The 14,205-nt window shown below is 40.9% G+C and overlaps 1 protein-coding gene and 1 long non-coding RNA gene across 12 annotated transcripts in view; one reads left to right on the top strand and one right to left on the bottom strand.

Annotated features, from left to right (window-relative positions):
• Positions 1 to 269: 269 nt before the first annotated feature.
• On the bottom strand, positions 270 to 7,534 carry LOC115348521. 2 transcript variants are annotated; one of them, XR_003925841.1, is made up of 3 exons: positions 7,364 to 7,534; positions 6,279 to 6,340; positions 270 to 2,402 (listed from the first exon to the last, which is right to left on the bottom strand). It is a non-coding gene; the product is annotated as an uncharacterized LOC115348521 (long non-coding RNA). The 2 variants fall into 2 exon arrangements; XR_003925842.2 differs by lacking the exon at positions 7,364 to 7,534 and adding an exon at positions 6,901 to 7,053.
• Positions 7,535 to 7,583: 49 nt separating this feature from the next.
• Positions 7,584 to 14,205, top strand: part of USP54 (ubiquitin specific peptidase 54) — a 107,294-nt gene continuing 100,672 nt past the window's right edge. For 9 of the 10 annotated variants that reach the window (XM_041127082.1, XM_041127081.1, XM_030031346.2 and 6 more), the window contains exon 1: positions 7,584 to 7,704. The gene's annotated coding sequence lies outside the window, so the exon portion shown is untranslated. The remainder of the gene's footprint in view (positions 7,705 to 14,205) is intronic. The other variant, XM_030031342.2, reaches the window with a different exon arrangement.

Below are 14,205 nucleotides of genomic sequence, written 5' to 3'. Positions count from 1 at the left end.
GGATAAATACTGCAAAACTGATGGTGAAGAATGATGACTTTGAGAGGAAATGATACAGGTAATCATAACAGGATCAGAGCTAAAATAGCAAGTCAGCCTGTCAGTGTAACAGACAGATGAAAGTATTTCACCGTCACCTAAGATTCCCCAATTCTCCAGAGTATAAAAGCAGTGATAGCTTAAGAAGTTGGGTTTTTTTCACACAGAGACCAAGAAGGCAATAGGTTGGGAAGGAACAGAGGAACACCCAGGTGAGATGACTTGCCCATAGCTACAAAGCAAGAAAGAAAAAGCTTTAATTGCAACAGAGATAATTTGACACCCGCCACAGTGCATTACTTATTCAAATACACAGCATCAAAGTCTATTCCATTTCTTCTAACAGTTCTAGCAATGCCACACATACAGGAAGAAGGACAGACACTGTGGAAAACCAATAAGGAACTTTATTTTTCTACATGAAATACCTTCTGTTTCATGAACATTTGCACTCTGACACATAACGTACAAGACTGCTGTTTCACTACCATACCCTAGCTCAGCCTGTATGGAGACTGGTTTAGAATTCTCTGTCCTGGTGCCATCTTTAGATCAACATTTCCTCTTATAAACAGGGCTAAACAGCTAGCTTACTGCGACAGCTTCCACTGAAGTACTTTTAACTCAGGAGTTTTTTCCTCCTTGTCTAGAAATCCCTGCAACCATATATTTGATTTTTATTCTGTTTGGATAGTTATGAAGTTGGCTTTATTACACTCCTCTAAAAGGCTACTGCGCAAGATCTGTTAAAAATTGTGCTAATAATAACAAGCTGCAGAAGTAATGAATGAGTAGCTTCCTAACCTTTCCACTGAAATGGCTAAACATTTATTATATGTCCTATTAAATGATTAAGAAGTATCCATAACTCAGTTCTGTGACTAAACTTAAAAACATTAAGGTGGTACTTTGATCTTTGGAAAAAATTTGAACAAAAATGAAAAAGGTTGTCTTTTTTGACATGTTCCTGCAAAGTATTTGAAGTTTGAGTCAAAAACAAATCCTCAGAAAAACTTGTTTATTTGGATAAAATGGATCCAGGAATTAGTTGAAAAGACATTTCCCACGTTGATTTCCTTTTTTAATGCTTACATAAATACATGCAGATTTCACTGGTGAAAGACAATTAAATGGGAAATTCTCACATTCTACTTAACTATTAGTTTATTCCGTATTAGATCTCTGTCTGGAGATAAGGTTGCTATGGGTTTTCCAACATTTTTAATCAATCTAGCTTTTTCAAATGCATTGTAATTAAGTGGAAGGGATTTCTTTTCCAGTTCAAAAAGTATTCTAACTATATTACAAGAATCTAGGCTACAAAGAGAATGTCAGAAGTTCACAAGGACAGACGAAATTTCAGAGAAAACTAGGTAACAATAAGGAAAATATTTCCCCACTAGATATGCCATTTATTGCCTCCCCTTTTCTGACCTGGATTTTAGACTCTTGTAATACAGGATTACATGATTTTTTAAAGTGAAATACATGATGCTTTCATGGTAAATATGTCAGGAGCAGCAGAAACAAGACAGTTTGGTACCTGGATGTCATGGTCTATTTTCAGTAGCAGGTGTTACAGATCACAGGCCAATTAGACATGTCAAGGTGCAAAGAGGGCTGGCTGCTCTGAGGAGGGGTGAGCCCCAGGCAAGCCCAGCACAGGCAGTGCCCTCACCAACCAGCACACAAGCCCACCACATCGGAGCATGGCAGGCAGAGCTGAGTGCTGGTGACAGGGTCCATCAGTCATCCCAGACATGGAGAGGGGATGAATCGGGCACAGGGGCTATCCAAGGAGTCTGGTCAGGAGCAAAAGGAGGCAGGGCTGGACACAAGCTACACTGTGAGTCCAAAGTCCACCTAGGAGACAGGCTAGCTCCAGCACAGGTCTCGGGTCCACCCAGGAGACAAGAATGCAGGCCAGCACCCCTACAACATAGCTGACACAAGGGGTCCAGGCCCAGGACTGAGCTTAAATGGGGTTTCTGGGCCGTAAGTGGGGTGAAGGTCCCAGGTGAGGCTGGACAGGGCACCTAAGGGCTGTTGGTGCATACAGGGCAATGATACCAAAATGACTGGGAATTCCAATATAATCACAACAATCATTTGAGTTCTACTGGAGCATAGAAAAAAAGGACTAAATAAAATAGGTCCTTAAATATGCAGGGAAATGTAAGAAATACTGTGCAGAAATAGCACAGTGCTCTCTGGTGGTGTAGTTTCAAAGTTCTTGCGTACAAGGAAGGCAGCATCATCCAGCAGGTAGGTCAAAGGACTGGGTATATACCCAAAGCTTCTCTCTGGTTCATAATGTACTGTTGGACAAGAGTTTTCACCTGTGCACTCCATTAGCCCAAACCCTAAGTGGGGATAAAAAGTTGCAATGTGCTTGGAATTAGTATTGTATCACTGCAAATTATTAAAAATATTGCTATAATTCATACTTGTAAGCTAAGAGGATCCTTCAGTTTTGGTAATTTGCTTAATGAGGCATATAGCTCTTTTACCAGTACACTTTCAATCTCAAATCCCATCAAGCAGGATTTATGTGCTTTTGTTTCTAGTACAAAATAAGAAATACAACATTACATGTTGTAGAACAATTCAGACAACTGCTGTTTAAATAGCTTAAGACACATGCTAGTTTAGTCATTATTCAAAGTAACGTTAAAAGTGAGAAAAATCAGTAATCCAAATTCGTCTCAAATATAATTAATTTCAGTGAGGCTTGCAGCTACTGTAATCAGGGCAGAAGTTTGTCCAAAATGATCAAATATTTAAGAGGAAGTAAGTAACTGTTCCTGCTCTTTGTTTTCCTTGGGCTATGATGTAGACTCAGGGGAATCGCCTATGTCAGAGAATTATTTATACTGGGAATAAGAGGATTTTATAAGATTTAATTACAGTGGATTTCCCCCACATACTAGGAGCTACAGAATGGAAACTCAGTCATTTGCTTTTAAGCAGGATCATCGTAGTTAGATACAAAAAAGAAATAACAAACTATTGAGCCCATCCTCTTGTAAAGGCAGGCTACAGTTCCCTCATAGAGAATGTACTGGATATTAAGCTTATACCCCATTGAACAGCAGCCAAAAATCCATTTGATAAAGAGGGGCTGGCCCATGAAAAACAGATTGGATAGAATTTTGTGACATTCAGATCTTTCATTCAGAACAAAAAGTTCTTATATTTTTAGTTATTTACAGTGTTATTTTTAGGAATATTATTTTACAGTTTCCAAGCTCTGAAATGTTTCTCTCATGTAAGGCAACTTGTATGATAAAGAATCCAAGCCACACTGAAAATGCATTAAAAAATAGTGCCCACATTTTAATGTAAAAGAAAGGTGTTTAACAAAATCTCAGCAATACTATCCATAAATATGGATTCATATGTTTTAAAATCTTGCCTGAAGATGGCTGATGGCATAAATATTTGGCAGGTAGTAGCACAGTTGGTATGCTTCTCTGTGTTGCGCAAAAACTCTTCCAGTTGACTGCAATTTATTCCATAATCAAAGGGTTTGCATCTCATAATTGTCTCTCTCATGTGAGCAGCTTGCCATTAGTGATGAAGATATAATTCATACAACTAACATCTGGGAATTACATTTGATGTTGTTATTGACAGAGCATTTAGAGGAGATGGCTTTGTCATTAGGCTTAGTGACTCTCTGAAATAAAATTTGGAACAGTTTCAGGCTGTTAGGAGAATATGGGCTTTGTCTTGTTTGACTTGTTTTAAAAATCATCCCATGAATACATAAAATGTATTCCCTTCTCATATACAAGATGGCAGGCACCAGACAGCCAAGAGCCTGAACACGATCGTTCTGTTATGGGGCAAACAGGTCTGCATGTGACTGTCCCTCCATGGGAAGCACTGACTTGTGGTGCAAGGCCTGAACATTCACTGCACTGAGGTTTTTTTCCTGCCTAGCTTGTCTGCAAGTATATGTTCTCTTCCACAGAAGACTGCCACAGGTGTGATCATCTGGCAAGTGCCCCACTTCCAAAGGACTGCTTCTTGGCACAACAAGCTGCTGTTAGCACTTCTCTGGCAACTTATGGAGTCCACTGCTGCCCATCTGCAGCACATATGCTAATTTCTCTTGAATGAGTATTAGAAAAGTTTGCAAGCCAGCCTGCTGGCTCACAGCACATTAATACATTTATATGCAATCTCATCTATGCCCAAATCCTCAAACTGCAGGTTACAAACTAGTTTAGACAAGTTGCCTATTCTGTCTTGGAGATGGGCCTGACCAGGACCACAGATAATCAAGCAGAATTTGCAGACACATGCAGAAGCAAGATTGCACGCATTTTGTGGAACCCTACAACTTTTGTGAATTGCCGAGTATGTGGGATTTGAGACACTATTAATCATATTCATGGCATCATACATCTACTAGTAAAAGTCTCTTCAGCTTATGTAATTAATTAGCAGTGCCTTTATGCTGTACCTCTTGCTCTCTATGTATTTAACACACAGTTAAGTGTCATCTCTCTGATGATCATCTTCTGCTTGCAGTACAGCTCACACAACGCTTTAATGAGTGCAAGTACTTGCTCAAATATGTATTGTGTTAATTAACACATGCAGTAAAGGGAAGAGAACTACATAAACCCCTCTGAAGCAATGCTCTTAAATGAAACCTAAAATCCAGTCAGCTTAATAAACAAATTCTCAAATATAAACTCTTCCTTTAATTTTCAATTATACTTTTTAGAAACATTATTTATATAAAAACTTTTAATGCACATTTTCCAACTTTTTTGAAGAAAACCTGCAGGCTCTTTTTTTTGTTTTGTTTTGGTCTTTTGATTAACGATAAAAAAACACAAAATGTTTTGTGCAAAGAGTTTTAATGTTAAAAGTCTGTTTTTCATTTAAAGAAAATTCCATTTGATGTACTTTCAGGGAGAACTGACACAAAGAAATCTGCAGACAGGGACCACTTACCCTTTAAAAAATAGGAAGAAGTTATAGGTATAGCTCTAGCCAGAGTTATAATGAACATTTGCCTTTCAAAAATCCACAGTGAACAAATGAATGCATAAATAAGGTGAGATTAATTTATGGTTTTAAGTTCCCCTTCTAGTGCCAAACCAAAATAGTTATTCTTCTTTGTTCTTCTAACAAGGCTTACTGGGAACACTTATTTTTGGGAAATTTGGACAGGGAAGGCACAACCATACTACGAAAAGCTGACAAAGGTCTCAACTCTTCCCAGGCTCAGACATGAGCCAAGAGCAGCACCGCTGTTTTACTCCAGCTCCCTGCATTTGTAGCTGGGGAGAGAAGAAACTACAAGGAGGGCACTAACAGCAGTGAAAAAGGCTACCCACTACGCAGTGCTTTACTTGTGCTCCAAAACATCCCTCTACACAAAAGGGTAAATAAGGACGCTGCAGACTTCCCCTTCTTACTGGGGGAAGGTCCTGCCTTAAGCAACAATCTCATTATACATCATTCACTGCAGGGAAAACAAAGTGGCCCCTGGAAGGAGGAACAAACAAATGAGAAACTTTCTGCTGGCCAGCCTAAGGACAACCTATGGGCCTTATTGCACAGGACCTCCCCCGCTCACAGATGCTGTACAAATTCAATTACAGTGAAGAGTGCTTCAGTCAAACTCCACAGTGCCTGGCTCAGATGAGTAATTACTTCCATATTCTATTACAAAACCAGACATACTTCAATGGGACTGAAGCTAGCATGGATTCAGGGCTTCATTATATCTACTATCTCTAAATGTTTCTCTTAATTATCTTTGGTCCCTAAGAGAGGCTTGAGGCCTTCCTCATTTGCTCTCTCTCCCAGTACGATTGGCTTGATTCCCAAAGCAAAAGACTGAAATGGGATGGGAAGTCACAACAAGTAAACAAGCATTCTTTCAAATGCACAAACTTTTTCTGGTATTATTTTAGTGGTGTTAGAAATGCCATATTAACAGCAGCCGCACTAACAGTATTGCAGACACTGGTATATACAAACAGTATGCTTTAAGTGTTTGCTCTGAGCAGAACAAAAGATAGTCCCAGTCCTCCAGGCATCCTCTGTGCATCTGGTGTACTACTGATGGTACACCTGAATTATCAGAAGCTGGTAATTCTGGCATACAGAAATGCATCTTATAGATACAGAACATTATGCATCAACTCACTCACTTCTCATATGTAAAAATGGGGCTCAACAACAGAATAAAAAGAACTTCCTCCACAACTTACAAAGCTGGTGGCGCTCCTCTCAGGATTGTTACAAAGGACATCTCTCTCAGATGTCGGGAACACTGAAATACAAGGGCAGAAAAGAAAGTGTATTAGCCCTCGTGTCTTCATGTTTCAGTTTGAGTAATTAATTTCATTGTTTATCCTGTTTATCCAGGGTGGTAGCACTGAGATACCAACTGCTCATGGAAATGGCTGTCCCCCCAGTCATCTTCAGACTCTCTACATGCATGATCCTGAACCCATAGGAAAGGACCCATTAATTTCGGTGGGCTTTAAATGTGTATCTTGGTTATCACCAAAACCACCAGTTAGTATTATTGCCAGCACTCTGCACTGGTGACAGGAAAATCACATACTGCACATGTGCAGCTGATGCAATTCAGGGACTGAGCTTAATATTAATTTTACACATTGTCTAGTATTCAGAAAATCAAAATACAAATTTGTAAAAGATTTTATTAAAATTTTCCCATATCCTGAGATGGTCTAATTCATGCCTGAAGTACTTGGACAGATGATGTTGAACATATGATGTTATGGCTCTAATCTGTGAGGAAATCCAGCTCTTGCACTAATTACAAGTAAGCTTTTGCTAGGCGTTATGTTGGAGGACTGTTACCTTTGGCTCCAGTCACATCCCACAGCCATCACAGCCCATACTGTGCAACTGTTCGAGATTATACACACTCTGCAAGCACACCTGTTTCTTTTCGGGCAAGAAAAAGCTATTTCTACCCAGGCAGCTTTATCGAGCAAGCTCTGCTGCATCAGCTTAAGGTGCTGAACCGCGGTAAGCTGCTCCGGGCGCTGCGAGCAGCGAGCGCCCTGCCAGGCCGGCCCGGGCCCGCCCCGAGCGGCGCTTCAGCCGCCGCCGCGCCGGCCCGGCCAAGCCCGCTCCGGACGCGGCACCCACCGACCCCCGAGCGCTGGCACCTCCGCAGAGTAAGGCGGCTTACCGGGACTCAGCCAGCCCCCCCCCCCCCGCCCCCCTGAAATTATTCCTAGTTACGCCCTGGCTTCGGGCCGGGTGCGGCGACAGCTCTACGGGCTGCCTCCTTACGAGGGGGTTAGTCACAACACACCGGAGACCTCTCGCCCCTTCTGGGACGGGACACCGGGTTAGGCCCCCTGCCCTCCGAAGCGCCCCGAACCGGGGCAGGGCTGCCCTGGGCTGGGGGAAATCAGAAATGGCGGTGGAGAAAGCGGAGCAGACCGCGCTTCGCCGCGCTACCCTGGGCCGGACTGGGCTCCCTCGGCCCTCTCGCGAGAGGAAGCGCCGCCGGCGCGGCCCGCGGCTCTCGCGGGAAGATGGCGCCTCTCGCGAGAGGCGGCTGCCGCGGCTCCCCGTAGCTATAGCAGCGGGGGATGAGGGCGCCCGAGGGGAGGCGATGCTGCGCGCCGCGGCGGGACCCGACGCCGGCAGGTAGGGACTCACCGCCCCGGGGAGGGGCTGCGACCCGCCGCCGTCTCTTCTCCCCCTCCCCCCGCTTCTGCGGGGTCCCGCTGCGACTGTCCGGAGCCGTCCTGACCCTCGCGGCAGCGGGGCCGTGGCTCCGGCGGCGGGACGGGAGCGGTCGCTCCTTTCAGCGGCGCGGGCGGGCTGGGCGAGGGGCCAGGGCAGTTTGTATCGCGGTGCTGGCAGCGGCCGGGTCCCTGCGGGGCGCGGCGGGAACCCCGGATCCACCGCTCTCGGGAATACTTGGGGTTTCTTTCCTCTTGTCCCGTCTCCTTGGGGGGGGAGGGGAAATCCAAACAACACCCCCCCCCCCCCCCCCCCCCCCCCAGCCGCTAACTGGTTACTTGTTCCATGTGCCTGGAGACCCACCAGTGACTCTCCCAGGTCTGTAAAGCCGTGCAGCCCCGTATGGCCGCACGGCCTGGCCTCGGCTGGTGGCAGGGCGGGCAGCCCACGCGTGGGTAGGCGGCGGTCAGCGGCGTTTCCGTGCTGCGGCGCAGCCGTGGCCCCCGGGGCCTGACCTCCGGCGCAGCTGTAAGAGAGGGGCCCCCCCGCCTGCCTGCAGCGGGTCGGCTTCAGAGGAGGGAAGGAGTAGCAGGTAGGAGAAAAAGAGGATACTGGAGGCTAAAAAGGTCTTTTATCAGCAGGGATCTTTGAAATTGACATCGCCGACATCGTATTATGTTGGTTAATAACTCAGATGTGATCAACTGCCATTAAAAGTTAATCTTGCGTAGAAGCCGGTGGTTAGAAGAAGCTGCTCAGTTATAGTATTGTATTTACTATGTTGGTCCAAGGTAGGCAAAAGCATGTGCTGCTTTTTTTTTTTCCTTAAAAAAAAAAAAAGCAGAAGCTGTTTGCTTTTCCAGGATTTTATTTCGCTTGAAACCCTTCATTCAGTAGGAGGATTATGAGTGAGGATTCGTGAAGGATTACAGCCCTAAATAGAAACCGTAACAGTATACACCTTCTGCTTTTAAAAAGTTGCAGACACAATGGCTTTCTGGTCTTTCAGCTGGGTGAAGTTGTTGTGGGGTATTGTAGTGGCTGATCGTGCATGTGAAAAGAATTCAAAGAGCTTTTCAGATTTCAGAACAAATTCTGAGTGTTATAATCATGGAAAAAATATGCATGTGAAATGGGAGGAAAAATAGTTGTGTAGTTTCCCATGCAGTTTGAAAGAAAGAAGTATGTACTGACAACAAGCCTCTCTAAGCTTGTGCTGCTCCTCAGACTTGAAAAAGAAAATCTACAACTGAAAGGTTTTGTGCTGCAATATACTTGACATTGAATAGCAATTTTGGAAAACAATAGCAACAATAGCAATTGCAACAATAGCAACACAGATAGTCTTGTGTTTGTTTCCAGAAGGAAAGAAAGTACTGCTGTGCTGAGAACTAAACTGGTGAGGTAATACATAACTTAAACATGACAGCTTTTAAAAATAATTGCCAAAAATGTATTATGGGCTAAAAAAATTTTGAATGAGTCTGTTAAAATCTGTTCTCATTTAGGAAGTGATAGAAATAATGATAATTTCATTAGACAGGATACGCTTTAAATTCTATTCCAGCACCTAATCAAGAGTATATCTAATCAAGCATGCTGCATATCATTGAGACTGAATTAAATAGCAGCCTTTTCTCCTTTTTTCTTTTCTTTTCTTCCCCTCTTTTCTTTTCTTCCCCTCTTCCCCTCTTTTTTCTTTCCCCCTCTTTTTTTTTCTTTCCCCTCTTTTTTTTTCTTCTTTCCCCTCTTTTTTTTTCTTTCCCTCTTTTTTTTTCTTTCCCCTCTTTTTTTTCTTTCCCCTCTTTTTTTTCTTTCCCCTCTTTTTTTTTCTTTCCCCTCTTTTTTTTCTTTCCCTCTTTTTTTTTCTTTCCCCTCTTTTTTTTCTTCCCCTCTTTTTTTTCTTTCCCCTCTTTTTTTTCTTTCCCCTCTTTTTTTCTTTCCCCTCTTTTTTTTTCTTTCCCCTCTTTTTTTTTTTTTCCCCTCTTTTTTTTTCTTTCCCCTCTTTTTTTTTTTCCCCTCTTTTTTTTTTTTTCCCCCTCTTTTTTTTTTTCTTTCCCCTCTTTTTTTTTCTTTCCCCTCTTTTTTTTTCTTTCCCCTCTTTTTTTTTCTTTCCCCTCTTTTTTTTCTTTCCCCTCTTTTTTTTTCTTTCCCCTCTTTTTTTTTCTTTCCCCTCTTTTTTTTCTTTCCCCTCTTTTTTTTTCTTTCCCCTCTTTTTTTTTCTTTCCCCTCTTTTTTTTTCTTTCCCCTCTTTTTTTTCTTTCCCCTCTTTTTTTTTTCTTTCCCCTCTTTTTTTTCTTTCCCCTCTTTTTTTTTTTTCCCCTCTTTTTTTTTTTTTCCCCCTTTTTTTTTTTCTTTCCCCTCTTTTTTTTTTCTTTCCCCTCTTTTTTTTTTTTCCCCTCTTTTTTTTCTTTCTCTTTCCCTCTTTTTTTTTCTTTCCTCCTCTTTTTTTTTCTTTCCCCTCTTTTTTTTTTCTTTCCCCTCTTTTTTTCTTTCCCCTCTTTTTTTTTCTTTCCCCTCTTTTTTTTTCTTTCCCCCTTTTTTTTTTTTCTTTCCCCTCTTTTTTTTTTTTTTCCCCTCTTTTTTTTTCTTTCCCCTCTTTTTTTTTTCTTTCCCCCCTCTTTTTTTTTCTTTCCCCCTCTTTTTTTTTCTTTCCCTCTTTTTTTCTTTCTTTCCCTCTTTTTTTTCTTTCCCCTCTTTTTTTTTCTTTCCCCCCTCTTTTTTTTTTCTTCCCCTCTTTTTTTTCTTTCCCCCTCTTTTTTTTTCTTTCCCCCGTCTTTTTTTTTCTTTCCCCTCTTTTTTTTTTTTCTTTCCCCTCTTTTTTTTTTCTTCCCCCTCTTTTTTTTCTTTCCCCCTTTTTTTCTTTCTTCCCCTCTTTTTTTTCTTTCCTCCCCTCTTTTTTTTCTTTCCCCTCTTTTTTTTCTTTCCCCTCTTTTTTTTCTTTCCCCTCTTTTTTTTCTTTCCCCTCTTTTTTTTCTTTCCCCTCTTTTTTTTCTTTCCCCTCTTTTTTTTCTTTCCCCTCTTTTTTTTCTTTCCCCTCTTTTTTTCTTTCTCTTCCCCTCTTTTTTTCTTTCCCCTCTTTTTTTTCTTTCTCCCTCTTTTTTTTCTTTCCCCTCTTTTTTTTTTTCTTTCCCCCTCTTTTTTTCTTTCCCTCCCCCCTCTTTTTTTCTTTCTTCCCCTCTTTTTTTCTTTCCCCTCTTTTTTTCTTTCCCCTCTTTTTTTTCTTTCCCCTCTTTTTTTTCTTTCCCCTCTTTTTTTTCTTTTCCCCCTCTTTTTTTTCTTTCCCCTCTTTTTTTTCTTTCCCCTCTTTTTTTTTCTTTCCCCTCTTTTTTTCTTTCCCCTCTTTTTTTCTTTCCCCTCTTTTTTTTCTTTCCCCTCTTTTTTTTCTTTCCCCTCTTTTTTTCTTTCCCCTCTTTTTTTTCTTTCCCCTCTTTTTTTTCTTTCCCCTCTTTTTTTTCTTTTCCCCTCTTTTCTTTCTTTTCCCCTCTTTTTTTTTCTTTCCCCTCTTTTTTTTCTTTTCCCCTCTTTTTTTTCTTTCCCCTCTTTTTTTTTCTTTCCCCTCTTTTTTTTTTTCTTTCTTCCCTCCCCTCTTTTTTTTCTTTCCCCTCTTTTTTTTCTTTCCTCCCCCCCTTTTTCTTTCCTTCCCCCCCTTTTTCTTTCCCCTCTTTTTTTTTTCTTTTTCTCCTCCTCTTTTTTTTCTTTCCCCTCTTTTTTTTCTTCCCCTCTTTTTTTTCCTTTTTTTCCCCTCTTTTTTTCTTTCCCCCTCTTTTTTCTTTCCCCTCTTTTTTTTCTTCCTTTCCCCACTCTTTTTTTTTCTTTCCCCTCTTTTTTCTTTCCCCCTCTTTTTTTTCTTTCCCCTCTTTTTTTTCTTGTCTTCCCTCTTTTTTTTTCTTTCCCCTCTTTTTTTTCTTTCCCCTCTTTTTTTTCTTTCCCCTCTTTTCTTTTCTTTCCCCTCTTTTCTTTCTTTTTCCCCTCTTTTCTTTTCTTTCCCCTCTTTTCTTTTCTTTCCCCTCTTTTCTTTTCTTTCCCCTCCCCCCTCTTCCTCCCCTCACCTGGGTGATGCCAGCCAGGAAGCCTTTTGCCACAGTGTTCTTGATTTGTCCAGTACAGACTAACTTACTTAGTTATCTGAGAGAATTTAGAAATTTTGCTTTCTTTATGCTAGTGAGAGCTGTGAAAGCATTTAAGTTCATTTCTTTCAGTTGTTGCAGGTAAAAATTATGTCAGTTCTTTCTGTTCTGGGTTAACGGTCTATTTTGAGACTGTAGTCATGAGTTCATTAAAAAGGATAATGGGAATTTAAATCCTTCTTTATCCAGTCCTGGTGATGTTATTAGGCATTAAGCCTTCTTATGCGAATTTTCATGGAGAGTACATAGAAGAGAAAGTGTGTTTATTTCCCAGTTTGTGGAGCTTCAAAAACCTTGTTACGTAGAGATGAAAGAATAGTGGCAGAGCTCTTAGGTATCACATTCTTGTAGTTGTAGTAGGTTATATCCACAGTAATCAGAATTTAGCCTGCATTGTGTTTGAGTGCTCTATAAACATATCTATATAAAGAACAGTTGCGGCTGTCCCAAATAACTTTTGGTGCAACTATGCAAAATGCAGCAGGTGATACAAAAAGGGAACTGAGGTAGGAGGATGAAAGAATAATAAAAAGTTAGAGCTATTCTTTTTTTAAATCTGCTTACCTTACTGTTCAGAACCAATAAAAGTCTTACAATAAATGTGCCTATTGGCACCTGTAGAACATATTAGTCTTCTCATTTTTGTCATGCAACCTTCTGAAATTTAAATCCCTTACACATCCTTTAGTTCCCTAACATATGTTCCACCCACATTTATTCAAACAGTTTATTTTAATTTGCTCTCTGAAATACTCCACTTCTTGCCTTTGTCTAAACTTTGCCTTTTAATTTCTCTCTTTTCTATCGATAGTGGCTGCAGTCACCATTCCAAAGTTACTTTGTATTTCTGTCGCTGAAGGTCATTCCCTAACACAGATATGCAGTGTTTGATGGCAGAGAGGAGCAGCAAGAAATGTTGTTACTGACTGTCAAGGAATTTTGATTGTCTTGCACGCATCTCTCTATTGTTCCTGTTAAATGCAAGTCAAGTAATTGGCATTCTTTAGTCTTTAAGATTTTGCTTTCATCTGTAGGCAGCCCCCTTTCCTAGGCTTGCACCCTGTGTGTGAGACTGCTAGGAGGAACCATCTCCTAGCTGTAAATTGGACACTTTCTAAGGCAAGTGACACAATATATAGGTCTCTTATCGTGTCTTTTGACATGCAAGTTTAGCATGCAGTTTATTCCTTCCTTTCTCTCCATTATGTCACTTGATGCATGGGGTTTCCTGTTCTGTGACCTGAGAAAGTTAAAAGGTTTGGGTGGAGCTCACCAGCCATTGTCTATGGGACACGGGACTAGTGTTTGGCCAAACTACGGTATCACTTGGCTAAGCTACTCTGACTTTATAGCGGTAGATCACATGCCAGCTCAATCATTCAGCTTGCTGAACTTATGTGCAATCATTCAGTTGGGAAGTTAACCTGTTGTGGCTTTCCTAAAGTTACAGTAAGTGGTCTGTTTCTGGAGTTGTTGGAAAAGGAAGGAAAAACTTCAGTATGTCATCAACACCTTAGTAAAAACCAAGGAACCTGCAAGGAAGGCAGGAGGCTCTTACTTAAGTTATTTTTTTTCCACACTTCCCAAGATTTGAGAGCTGTATGTATTCTGTTGTAGTCTTAAATGTTAGAAGTAATGTTTTGTGTTCATAGAGTGTAAAACTTCCAGTAGATTTTATTGTCTAGTGCTCTAAATATGCAAAGTGAAGGTGATCTTAAAGGTGCTATGTTAAAACTCGATGTCTCTATTGACTAATGTAGCAGTTATCACTTGGTAAAATGGAGAACTGTGGTTCCTGCAGAGTGTTTGCTGTGATTGTTGCCAAACTATTAAGAGGCAAAGGAAGAGGCTAGACTTATGGTTTTGAGGCTTAAAACCATTTTTGTTCAAATTATGAAAGCCTGCGGAAAGTTATGTGCTGTTATGGACTAATCCATACATTTCTTGTCTCACATATTTATGAAGAAATACTGTAAAAACATGACTTCTCTAGTATCATTCATAGTAACTTGTAAATAAAACCATTTCTGAATTAAACCCATCTGCAGGAAATACAATTCTTAAATGTTGCTGCTACAAGTGTTGTTTACACATTTTGGCTACAAATACATCATAACAAAATGGATATTAAATTTGATATTGCTTTTATAGAGCACTGTGACCATTTTGTTCAAAGCCTTCAGCCTTATGAAATGCATCTTTGAACAAGATATCCAAAGAAATCTTCAAGCAGCACTGCGAAATTTCAGTTTTAAAACCTGCGTATTGGCGTCTCTTCTTTCTTGTCTTCCTTCTTTAGTAATAAAAAACCTGAAAGCTTTGTACTGGTACA

This window comes from Aquila chrysaetos, chromosome 11 (assembly GCF_900496995.4).
Source record: "Aquila chrysaetos chrysaetos chromosome 11, bAquChr1.4, whole genome shotgun sequence".
Lineage (NCBI taxonomy): Eukaryota > Metazoa > Chordata > Aves > Accipitriformes > Accipitridae > Aquila > Aquila chrysaetos.
This window is presented reverse-complemented; position numbering and strand designations above follow the sequence as displayed.